The 13209-nt window shown below is 46.4% G+C and overlaps 1 protein-coding gene across 1 annotated transcript in view; it reads right to left on the bottom strand.

Moving 5' to 3' along the window:
* The window catches only part of LVRN (laeverin), a 933533-nt gene that overhangs the window by 629513 nt on the left and 290811 nt on the right, over window positions 1-13209 (bottom strand). The gene's annotated exons all lie outside the window — the stretch shown is intronic.

The following is a 13209-nucleotide window of genomic DNA, read 5'->3' as shown; positions in this document are numbered from 1 at the left end:
TTTACTTTGGCATGTTGTGGCCGATATATTAACATTTCTAAAGAAATGTCTTCTTTTAACAGTTTCTCCTTCAGTTGTTTAACCCACAGTTTCAATTTAGTATTGTTCAATGCATCATTCGTACTCCGAGGTATATGAATGGATGGTGTTTCTTCATCGGAAAGGACTTTTCGCAAAAGATCGAATTGCTTCCACCAGACAATAGAGTCCAAGGATTGTGTTGCGATTTCATGCCTTATTCGCGGCATCAGACAATTCTTTGGTAACCGAAGGATTTTCCTCCAGAATATGGCTTCCAGTTTTTGCCAATTAATGTTGTATGCACCCAAAATGGCTTCGCTCCTGTATGTAATAATGGGGATCACCTTTTGACGATAAAAGGTGATTAATGGTTTCATGGTTTCAAAGTCTTGCCAGTGACTGCATTTATCCTTCTATGTCGGCTGCCCATTCATTCTAGTTCTTGGACTGATTAATTAGGACTCTTAAATATTTAAAGATGGACACTTCCTCCACTATTTTGCCATCAATTAGAAATTTACATTACTTTTTTTTCTTTGGATGCTGCTTTGTCAAGGTCATGTATTTCGCTTTTTTAGGATTGACTTTTAAGCCGTTAAAGGCCATATAGTCTTCCATTTTCGGAAGACTCACTTTTAGACCGGAACTTGTTTTATCCATCAATATGATGTCATCTGCATAGATTAGGAACGGTGTTGGAACAGATTACATTTTTGGAGGATTTAGAGCGGGATCATTGATGCTATCGTCGAAGTCCACTGTGAATAAGCTGTACAAAGTGGCTGCCAACGGGCAACCCTGTTTCAGGCCATTCCATGTTTCGATTGCCGCAGTTGTTACACCATCTTTTGAAAGTCTAACTGTGATTGATGTATTAGAATACAAAAGTTTGATGGGTTCAATTATCTCCGCCAGGCATTTCCACGTTGACAGTTTGGACCATAATTTCTGCCTGTTTATGGAATCAAATGCCATAGTGAGATAGACGAAAATTGCATAAATGGTAGTATTTGTTGCCAGAGCTTCGTGTTTAATCAGATTTAATGCCAAGAGATTGATATTAGTGCCAACATTAGCAGTAAAGCCTGTCTGTCTTGTTGCGAGCCGGTTGTTTTGTCTGGCTCACTCCTTTAATTTATTCAAGAGAAACAACACAAATAGTTTGCCCAAAGGGTCATGTAGAGCTATGGACCGATAGTTGGCAGGCTCATCGCGAGCCCCCTGTTTGAAGATTGGGATGAGTGTTGCTTTCTTCCATGATAACTTAATCTGGTTTAGTTTGTTAATCAACTTCAACAGTTGCTCAATCATGTTTGCCCAAGCATCAGGATCTTGTTTTAGGGTCGCATTAGACAAGCCATCGGGCCCAGGAGCCTGTGACCCTTTCAGATGATGTATCATTTCACAAATATCTTCCTTTCCCCATTGTAAACTCCATTTTTTTGGGGGCTTCCGCTGATAAACATCACAACATTGTTTTTTTGTATATAGTGGCAAAATGACAAATCCACTTACATTCTGAGACATTTGAGAACAGCTTCTGTTGATATTGTGAGTTGGTATTCAGAAGGTATCACAAGTCTCTCAGATTCCAATTTTTGAACGTTGCCAGCATCGATTCCGCATCATTTTGTACCATCGCCATTATATGAGATTGTTTCTAATTGGAGTAGACTTGTTTGCCTTCTTTGATTTTTTGGTAATTTTCAGTGTTATCAACCTTTTTCAATATCCTTATGGTTTTCCTGAGTATTTTTTTTTTTTAATCAGCTAATTCAGGGTTAAACTGATGCTTATGCGAGGTTAGGCCTGCAAGGGGACGAGGCTTCTGAAAAGGCACAAGTAACCATTCATAATGCAGTTTTGTTGAATCATCTAACTCCACTTTTTGAAAAAGTCTAGGAAGCTTGTTTGCTTGAATTGCGCTTATTTTTAATCTCAAAAGTTTATGGTTGATTTCGAGTTGCATTGCAGGCTCCTTCTTCTTTTGATGGACTAAATTAATGCCTTCCATTATCACCATGTTGTGATCACTTTTCAGAGTCGGAATAATTTGGTTTTGTTATTGATTGATGAAGCTGCAATGACATATAGATGTCATCAATGGTTGCCACTGAATTACCGCGGCTCCAAGTCGGTAGCATTATGGTTCCTTCAACTCTGGACTTATTGATTAATATCAAATTTCAGCAAGTTATCTCTTTGTGCCATCTTTTGAACGTTGTGACAATTCGTGTTGGACTTTGATTTGTCCTTTATTATCAAGTAGATGAATATTCAAATTCCCACAGACGATTAGCTCTATATTTGCATGTGTATCTCCTAGTTCGTCTATTGTCAAGAATATGGTGTCTATGAAGTTATCGCTGTTGATTGCAACTGGGTTCCAATAGATGTTCATAATAGCTATATGTCTCGCAGCTGGCTTTCTGTTCGTGTGTAGATTCTTGTGATTCAATTTACCCTGAATCTTTCAAATGGTGTATTGGATCCAAGGATTTACATTCACTGATGATACCAGAGTCCAATCTGCATCGGTTTTGTGATCAGTCCTGCTGCAGGACGGCCTAGAGGTTTGTGTATAGCCGGGTTCAAAAAGATTATATAGCTATCAGAGCAGGGAGCAACGCTCAGCCATGTCTCTTGGAGACATATAATTTGGTATGGAGACAATTCAGGTACTGGCTGATCAAGAAGATGTGAATGGCCTCTCGTGTTCCACGAGCAGAGTGACCAAGTTACAGTGTTCTCTACACTTAGTGGTTATGAGTTTTGATTCATTCTCTCTGGGATGTAATCTCGGTTGTCATCGAATTCCCCATGAAAGGGGTTTCTGGGTTGTTGATCTCTTGGGCTCCTCCTGTCACTTTCAACTGACACTTTGCCAGTCAATGATGGTCTATTCCTTTCCAAGTATATGTTTGGTGCAGGATGTCTATTGTCTGCGCTATGCACATTCTCACATGTTGAATTAACTTCAGCAATGCCCTTTGTTTGTCTTCCAGTAGGAGTAGTCTGCTTTATTTGCAAACAGTTAAATCCTAATTTAGTTAGGGTTTTTGTCATTTCCAATATTCTGTTCATCACTGTAATCTCCCAGAATTCGATTCTTACATTATCCAGTAGATTCTCTCCGTCAAAAATCACCACCTTAATATCTGCTGACTGGATGTCTTTTAGTTGTGGAATAGCCTGGAAAAGGAGCAGCACATTTGTGCGATTCAGAATCAGCAGATCTTTCACATTGCCCGTTGCGTGTCGTGTGAAGGGATTCTTGCTACCCTTATGTTAAAGGTAGGTTTGTGGATCATCGGATCAACAAACATTGGTAGCTTTAGGTCAGCAAGTGATACATTGGACCTTTCAACAGACTGGCATCTCGAGTGCACATTATTTCGTGAATTAGGTGTGCCACTGTACACAGTGCTCTCAGCCTGTAAGGCAGACTCGCCTGTTTCTGACACTGTCCTTAGAGACAATATACTTCTGGAAGTGCAATCTAAGGACATATCTGAGATCTCATCGCATGACAGTTCCAGTATAATTGAGGGCTCTTCGTCCTCTCTAGGACATTCATCAATTATGATGAAATTTGATTCATTTGGAATTGGTTGCGTCCCAGTCTCACTTGTTTCTGATGAATTCATGTATATTGATAAGTCAATCTTCTATTTGAGGGTCTCTTATACATTGATCATATTGGACAGGTATCATGCAGGTGGTCCACTGTGTGCTAATATTGATCTTATTATCTTTTATGATCTTGGTCAATCTTTCATGAATTGATGGACCGACAGCTGGTATTGCCTGTGACGAAGCGTTATATTACACAGAAAGCCGCTCAAGCCCATTTGTTTGCCACGCATTTTCCCCTTTTTAGATGGTTCCTTCGATATCCCTGCATCCTTTCCTTTTTCAGGAATATTTGAAATGCATACACTGATGGGTTTACCATATCGGTGGTTGTCGTTAGCTGGGGTAGTAAAAGGGTAGATACGACTGTGGACCAGGCATCTATAATATTTGTTTGTGAAGTCGCAACTTGGCTAATTTCTCTTGTAACAACAGTAGATGATGTAGGCGGTTGACTTCCTCATTTGATAGCTTCCTGTGAGTATGTAAGGCTCATTGATTCGATGGTAAAACTTTCAGCCATGCGATCATGTCAGTTGTCAATTGCTGGTTCTCTGATCTTTTTTGTCGAGCAATCTCTTCCTTGCCAACTACGCGATTGTTCAGCTTCCTGGGCTAGACGCTTCTCTATGTTGGAAATGAAATTTTCTATGTAATCTTGCTTACTGTCAATCATTGCTAAGGGGGTGGCTTGATCCTTTATGATATCGTTATTAGGTTCATGTTATTTCATGAATGGGATCATTGAATGAGAGATAATTGATATAAGCATGTTTTGGAGGTCCAGCATCGCTGTAGGAATCCTCTGTTGATGGCATCCAACATGCTCTTCATTCATATCATGCTTTCTTTCTGATTCCTCTACATCTCTTGGAGACAGATGTTTCTCACTCCAATTGAGACTGTTGTGGACTGTTGGAATGTTGGGTGCCTTACATTCATACAAGAACTGATTAGTAGACACATTTGACATTGACCCAGGCATTGGATCCACCTTACCCTTTCCTGAATGGACCCTTTGGCTCTTCATAGCAGTAGCCGCGGGAGTTGGCGCACATATCGGTTTAGTTTAGTTTATTATTTGTAAGGCGCGCCATGCCCTGGAGCATCAGGGCGCACAAGACAAGAATATGCTCAACTTCGTTGCAGGTACATCTACATGGTCATAGTACAGTATACAATAGACAAAATATGTACAGGTACATGTGCATGGTCATAATACAGTAAACAATAAGCAAAATATGTACAGGGTTGGAATTAGGTCCAGAAAACAGGTGATACAGGTGTAGGTATACTTAAAAATGTAGAGGTAATATACAGTGGAATAAATACAGTAATATACAATGGTGTAGATACAGACAGAAGTATCGGTGCTGGGGGCATGCAGGTGGATCGCCAGTGGGGACAGTCAGGTCAAGCAGGTCAGAGAAAATTAGATGTCATTGGTTCTCAGCCACTTGGTCAAATTCTGCCTGAATTTCACGAAGGGCTGGGGTTCTCTTATGTCATGTGGTAATGAGTTCCACAGCTGTGCTGCTTTGACTGCGAAGCTGTGTCCTCCAATATTAGCACGTTTAAAGCGAGGGACATGAAGGCAATTCGCAATGGCCATTCTTGTGGGTCTAGATGAGGTTCTTAAGTGTAGCCTGTCCATGAGGTAGGGTGGAGCCATGTTATTAAGACACTTGTGAGTAAGGGAGGCAATTTTGAGTTGGATTTTATCCTGAGTGTATAGCCACTTATATTCTCTTCTTATAGAGGAAATATGCTCTTTTCTGTTGAACTTGAGAGCAGCTCTCAGGGCATTATTCTGGAGGACCTGGTTTTTGTGAATAGTCTGTTTGTTAGCCCCAATGTAGAGACCATTACAATAGTCCAGTTTGGACAGTATGAGGGCTCTGGCAAGCGTGATGCAGCTGTCTGAGGAGAGGAATTGTTTGCTGGCTCTAATGAGTTTGCAAGTATATGCCGTAGTTGAGGCTAGGGAATTGACTTGTTTGACAAAGTTTAAAGTGGTGTCGAGGTAAAAACCTAGGGTCTTGACTTCCTTTGCCACTTTGATATTATTCCCGTCGATAATGAAGCTTGCATAGTCGGGGTTAAGTTTAGTTATGTATGTCGGGGTGCCTAGGATTATGAGCTCAGTTTTGTTGTCGTTCAGGCATAAGCCATATGTGGCCATCCATGCCTGAACGATGCTGTAGATTTTATTCACTTAGGCCAGATCCACGACGTAATCTCCTGAAAGTGGAAGGAGGATCTGGGTATCGCCTGCGTAGTTGGTGTAGGCGATACCCAGATGATCCATTTCGTCAAAGAGTGGCTTTGTGAATATGTTATAGAGGGTTGGTGACACACAAGATCCCTGGGGTACGCCGAACGTTATAGGGATCGGGTCAGCTGAGGCTGATGGAGAGAAGACTCTCATGGTGCGGTTACTCAAGAAGGATTTGATCCATGTTATGGCCTCTTTGGAGAAGTGAGCAGCAGAGTCTAGGTGGCTGCATAAGACTGTATGGTCGACTAAATCGAACACTGCTGAGAGGTCTAGCAAGAGGAGTAAGGCTGCTTGGCCATTGTCCCTACATTGATCTATTTGGGCCTTGAGATCGATCAGGGCAGTCACAGTTCCATGCTGTGGGCGGAATCCAGATTGGCGGGTTCCGAGCAGGTGGTTAGATTCAAGGAAGTTTTGTATTTGCATGTATGCCACTTTGTCTAAAATGTTTAGAAGAAAGGGCACAGTCGTGATAGGCCTAAAATTGGTGGGAATGGCTGGGTCGAGGGTTTGCTTCTTTAGGAGTGGCAGGACCCATGACTCTTTTAGATTATTCGGTACAGTGCCGGTGGTGAAGGATGAGTTGATGAGTTTAGTTATGAATGGCGAAAATTCTCTCGCAGCATCCTTAATTAATTGGGCAAAGCATTGATCGCCTTTACAGTTGGACGGTTTGAGTCCCAGGATAACTTTTTCGACTTCAATGGTAGATACCTTGGAGAAGCAGAATCGTGTTACTTGTTTAGATTTAGGTAAGGGTGCTGAGGTGAGAGCGCCATGTGGTGTGAGAGATGCTTTTTTAAGGGTGATTTTAGTTTGTAGGTTGACTACTTTGTTGGTAAGGGCAAACTGTATGTCTGAGCACCATTTTTTGTCCTTGGTGCAGTTTTCTTGGGGAATGATAGGGGTTTCCAGCTCTTTCAAGATACTGAACAGTTCTCTGACACTTGATTTGGATTGGGATATTCTGGTATTGTATGTTTCCTGTTTGGCAAGTAGGATATCCTTTTTGTATTGGGATGATACTTTTGCAAGGTTCAGTTTGTTTTCTGCTGTAGGAGTGAGTCTCCATATGGATTCTAGTTTTCTTTTGGTTAACCTGAGATTTTTTAGATGAGGGGTGAACCATGAGTTGAGATGTTTTTTCGGTTTGCTAGTTCGTAATTTGAGCGGTGCTATGTGATCTAGGGCTGTGTTCATAATTTCATTGAAGTGATCAACTAGCACATTAGGATCTGTGTTGGCTGGGAGCGAGTTTAGTTATGGTAGTATGATGGGCAACAGTTTTTCCGTGGTCATCAGCTTTTTGTTCCTCGTGGGTATAGGAGGGGCAGGTGTGGACTTGGCTGTGGCTGAGTTTGTTGCTACTGTAAATAATAGTAGATAGTGGTCTGTCCAGATCTGGGGAACAGTATCTGTGATGGTTACTCCACAGTTGTGTTCAGCTATCCAGTCGAGGATGCAACCTTTGTTATGAGTGGGAAGGTTCACTCTTTGGGCGAAACCCAATTCTTTTAGGATCAGCACAGTAGCTGTGGACTGGGTGTCCTTAGTGTCATTGTAGCCTAGGTTGAAATCACCTAGCACTATTGTTTGGGAGGTGCTTTTCAAATTGTTGGACAGGGTGGTGGAGAGGTCCTCAGCAAAGGTTCCAATAGGACCTAGAGGTCTGTAGACCAGGATGATGTTTAATGTTTGGGAGCTAGCGGTGGCTATTTTGACTGAGAGGCATTCACAAGATTTCGTGATAGGGGATGTGGAGATTCTCATGTCAAGACTGATCTTGGCTATAATGGCTAGACCCCCACCTCGGGAGGTGTGTCTGTCTGCTCGTATGATGGTATGATTATCGGGAACTGCTAATGAGAGGGCGGCACCCGCTGCATCGTGAAGCCATGATTCTGATATGGCCAGGAAGTCTAGGTGGTCTGCAAGAATAATATCTGATATTTCTGTTGCATGAACGACTATGGACCTAGCATTTATAAGCGCACCTTTGAGATGATGTTTGGTGAGCGTGGTACTTGCTATAATGTTAGGTTTGGAGCATTTTTGTGTGTGTCTTTTGGGGATATGAACTTTCCTAGTGTGTTCTGCAGTTATTTTCGGCTGTATATTCTTTTTTAGGAGGTTAAATTGTTCAATTTGCTTTGCTGGTAGTTCGTACAATTTCGATAGACGTGCACGAAGTTTGAGGTTTCTGTCTGCGGTACTACAGGGCCTATATGTAGTAGTATCTTCTTGATACTGGTTTGCTATAGGTCCTATGGTTTGTTGAGAGATAGGCATGGTAAGGTAGGGGAGTGATAATGCCACTAATATGATGAGGGAGGCGGCGTAGAGAGGTAGCTTAGCTGTCCTATCTAGTGCAGCGATACTTAGTTTGTTTAGTTTTAGAGAGTATATGCTAGCTGACTGAGTCCAAGCAGGCTGGCTACACCTAGCAGACCAGTTTAGATACAGGGTGCGCTTAGTAGCTGGTGCGGGCAGGCTAGGAGCGTCGGACGTGGCTAGGTATAATTTTGTCTCATCTCAGTTCAAATATCACCAGCTCTATGCAGCCAGGTTCAAATGTCAATAGCGCACTACGGTTGGGGTATGGCAATGGGGCCTACGTAACAGAAACTCAGGAGCGCGGATACAGTCACAATTAGATTCAACTTTAGCAGTTAATCTGAGAATAGGCAGTTGCAAAATGCGAATCAAAGCACAGCTAAATTCAACTTTAACCTAAAAGTATGCAGTTGCAGAATGCGACTAAAAACACAGCTAAATTCCACTTTAACAGTTAATCTGAAAATAGGCAGTTGCAAAATGCAAATCAAAGCCCAACTAAATTCAACTTTAAAGTTGGCATTACTAACACCAAGCTTTAATGCACATTTCAGACATACTTAGCATTGGTCGTGCCGGGAGATATTTCCGAGGTATAGGGAGAATGTGTGTCTGTGTTCAAGCACTTGGGATGTTTGAGCAAGGGTAGGGCTGAGGTAAGTAATGCCCCCCACATATACTGGCGTACAGAGTTCCAGGAGTCTATGTTTCAGTGCAGGTGACTGGTCATAGGACATAGAGGGAGGCAGCCTGAGTCGGTGTGGATTCAGTATTAGGCCCTGGTAAAGACAGATGCAAAGATGCACCCGAGCACATTATGGTACTTACTATGACAAGGGCGAGCATGATCTGCCGGATGGATGGCGGCCATCTGCGGACAGCTGCAGACAGGACCCGTATGTTCACGGCCCTTTTGGTGTAACGGCCGGCTTCCGCCTCCGGTCGGGAGGGTCTCGGTAAGTAGGGGAGTACAGCCAATCAGCTGTTCGGCGGGATGGCTGCTAGGCGGTCAGCGTTGCAGGAGTCGTCGCAGGATGTGTGGCGGCCATGTTGGAGCGGATAGGGGAGCCTTGCTGTAATGTGAGAATTACATTTCTTACTCGTGCAGGCTTGCAGATCGTGACGGTCAATGCTGCTAATCTTGGGAGGCAAGACAGCCTGCAGGCAGTGGTTCTGCGAGTCTTTCAGTTAACACATTGCCGAAGACTTCTTTTCTTTTATCAAGATCAGGCATCAGAGATTCTATCTCAGTAATGTCTAGAGATAGATGGGCTGCTCTGATGGATTTGATGGAAGGACACAGACAAGTAGCGTTGTCACCTTCTTTTTGTTTCACATGCAGTTGAAGCCATTTAAGTTTTGCTTTTTATTTTTTGGACATATCAGGTGTCCCTGCAAAGACGGAAATTTCCTGACCCACATCTTTCGTAGAATTGAGCCCCTGTAATGCAAATGATGCAAGTTTATTGGCTATTGCTATTTCTGTTTGCATAAGTCGCTGTTGGATCTCTGTGGGACACCTCTGTACGTGTGGGAGCTGAAGGCTACTCTCCGGATCTTTTGTAGTGTGAAATGAAGCAGCGCTATTTGAGGGATGTACATTGTTGCCTTGTTCACTCTCCCGTAAACAGGATGCCTCGTGGGTTCCCTCTGGTTCATGAAAGGTAATTGTGAATGTGTCAATCTCCTGCTGCATGTTGTGAGGCTTTGAGTCACTCTCATCATCCTTATTTCACACGGGAGCTACAATATTCTTATGCAGTGAAAGATTTACTTCAGCGCCTTGACAACTGCTGCTATTTGGAGCCATTTCTTCAATGATGCTAGTATCTCTCATCGCAGAGGCTGTATCAATCGTCCTCTGGGCAGTGTGTTGAGTAGAGGGTGACGATTCTGGGATAGTTATGGCTACATTTGCAGGGGTAGCGATATCTGTACCATGGCTTCCAGAGGGGATTGATAGCTGTATCAAGTCCTGGAGTTCTGTTCTTATTGGCTTAATCGATGAAATAGAGGTAGAAGTCACTTTGTACTCAGGTTTTGAAAGAGCATTTTTCTTTATCCCCTGTTTAAATAAGGCTTGTTCTATGGAAGTCTGTGTAGGCTCCAGTTGAATTGAGCTGCTAAACATCACCTTGGCACGCTGTCTTGTTCGTGGTCCCGAAGTGGAAACCGCCTTGAGCCTATGCGCCACCCTTGTTGCACTTTTCGGCACTGCCATGGCTAGGAGACTTTAACTGCTGAACGTCAGGAAGGATGGGCAGGCGCTTTTCTAGAATATGTATGATAGAATAGTCTTTATTGTCTTGTGCCTTTGGAAAGGAAAGGGGTCTTCTCGAGATCAAAGGGGTAGAACCCCTGTAGTCTCTCGACTGTATACATCATTCGAATGCTCCTTTCCAAAGGAATCCTTTCCTGCCACTTTTCACGGCAACTGCAGTAAGAAGAACTGTTATATCGCAGAGCACGCTGTGATCCGGTTCGTCACTGAGTCAGAGTCTAATCCGGTACTTTCACTCAGCGAGACCACCAGCCACTCGCCGGGAGTCTCAGGTAATAGGTACACGGGTGTCAATCGCATTTACTACACCCTTTCTCTATGTTCACCAGCCAACTAACAAGTACCTTTACACTCTGTAAGCCGGCACATGTGTTAAGCGCCTACGATGTTGATGTAATTCGGCTGAGGGGTAACGTAGTAATACAGACACGTATACTATTACCTCCTCTCTGTTTTGAAACCTCTGATCACTTGATTTGTAGATCCAAAATATTGTCAGCCAGCCATACTTCGCCGAATGAGATCCCTTGACCCCGATGATCCTCAGGAGGGTCAGGTCAGAAAAACCATCAAAACAGCAAAAACAGCAAATAGCAGACGCCCTTTACACGCAGCTGGCTTAACGCTGCAAGGGTGGGTCTGCTTCGCTTTTAACCCTCCGCTTCCTGGAATAGGCGGAGCCAGAGGTCTTAAAGGCACGGGAGTATTATCCAGTGTTGCATGGCACCCCTGTGAGGGGCCATGGTACGTTCCATGGAGTTGTGTGGTCACATGGTTACCCATGTGACCAACCTAATAAAAGGTCCGAGCCGCTTCCGGCTCGGCAGTCACGAGTGAACCTGACTCCGCGTGGTGTGTTGTGTTGGTGCCTGGGGGGTGCCTCGCCACGTGTGCTGGGCCCAAGGTCGGGGCCCAGCTGGAGGACGGTGCCCCTGCCGGGCAACGCCGTCCGGACGGTGCCCCTGCCGGGCAACGCCGTCCCTGTGGGTCCCCCAACCATGTGAGGCGGGTTGGGGAGCGACCCCGGCCTGGGTGCCCTCAGAGCCGGGGCCGCGGTGGCCAGGTGGACCTGGCCACGTGTGTGGAGCTCCGGTGTCCCGGAGCGGGTGGGATGAGCCCCCACCCCTGAGTACGCGGCATGGGCGCCGCCAAGTGTCTATGTTGTCGGGTGCCACCCGACCCGAGTGTGGGGCTGCCCGGTGGACCGGGACAGCCCCTAACAATGGCGACGAGGCGAGGGGCCCCGCGTGCCCCCAGGAGGTTTTGATGCGGGCCCATTTCCAACGGGGCCCGCGCAGGAGAAATGGCGTGGCGGGCCCCACACCAGAGGGCCCGCGAAAAAGGAAGAAGGCGTGCTGCCTGCCCGTCCCCTGAGGGAGACGGGTGAAGCCCGCGGCATCGGCCGAATGGGTGGTTGCGACCCTCCCCCACCTTGGTAGCGGACTCTGCCGCAGCGGGGGAGGGGTGAAACAGATGGTGGCGTCAGCCGCAACGAGGAGCGGCTCACATCGCCGCAGGAGGAGTGATGCAGGCCTGCAAAGGAACTGCTCCTCTCCCAACGGATGAGGAGGATGCTGCCTCCGCCGCCCGGAGAGGAGGAGGGTCCTCCCCGCGAGGTGAATGGGGCCCCCACAAAGAAACGCTCACGGCGGTGGGCCGCAGTGAGACTCCAGGCGGCTCCCCCGCAACCCCCCCCTTCCAGGAAGAAGTGAGCGGCATCCGCCGCAGTGGTGAGGTGGGCTGTCCCTCCACCGCGACCTGGCCGCGACGCGGAGGAGGAAGATTGAAAGGAGGGGCCGCCGAACAGCTGAGGCGGCCCCGACAGAGGAGCGGCATCGGCCGCGGCACCGAGTTGGGGCATGAGCCGCTCAACAGCTGACGCGGCCCCCAACGTAAGGCGGGCCCATCATCAGCTGGGCCCGCAGGAAAAAAAAAAATGAACAATGGAGGCCCTGCCCATTCCCCGTCTGTGAGCCGTGCGGAGGAGGAGCGGCGAACATCGCCGCATCATTGTGCAGCGGGCCCAGTTTCAACTGGGCCCGCAAAGAAGCTGCCCGCCCCGTGTGGGGGTGAAATTGCGGTGTCGCCGCACCGTGAGGTGGGCTGTCTGCCCCCCCCAACAGAAGGAAAGCATGCGGCAGTGCCCCTCAAGAACATGGGCCTGCCGTGCAAAAAAAAAAAAAAAGAAAAAAAAAAGGGGAAATGAGAATGCAGGCCCAAAGACACACGGGCCTGCAAAAGTAACAATGGAGGGGGCGTCGCCAAAAAAAAGTCTGGTGCTGCTGCCCCCGTGTGGAGGAAGATCTGCGGCATCGGATGCCATGAGGTGCCGGGCGGCCCTGGGCCGCAGCAAGGTGAGGCGGACCCGACTTCCACCGGGGCGCGATGGGAAGATGGATGCAAGCTGCCTGCCCAGGCCCCTGGAGGGAGGAACAGGGTTTTTCTGCCACCCTGCCACGATCTCCTCTCCAGGCTATGGACCTGACCGATGTGGCCCCTGGGCCTCCCCAGGTGCGGCTTTGCCGGTGTTTTGTGTGTGACCGTGTAGTAACTGTCCTAAATGAACTCTGGTGAGGGTGCGAGCTGGTTTCCGGCGACTCCATACTGAAGATGGACATCATGAGTGACATTCCCCGGAAGACTGTGAGCCGGCAGACATGGA

This window comes from Ambystoma mexicanum, chromosome 6p (assembly GCF_040938575.1).
Source record: "Ambystoma mexicanum isolate Mex_15411 chromosome 6p, UKY_AmexF1_1, whole genome shotgun sequence".
In the NCBI taxonomy this organism is placed as follows: domain Eukaryota; kingdom Metazoa; phylum Chordata; class Amphibia; order Caudata; family Ambystomatidae; genus Ambystoma; species Ambystoma mexicanum.
This window is presented reverse-complemented; position numbering and strand designations above follow the sequence as displayed.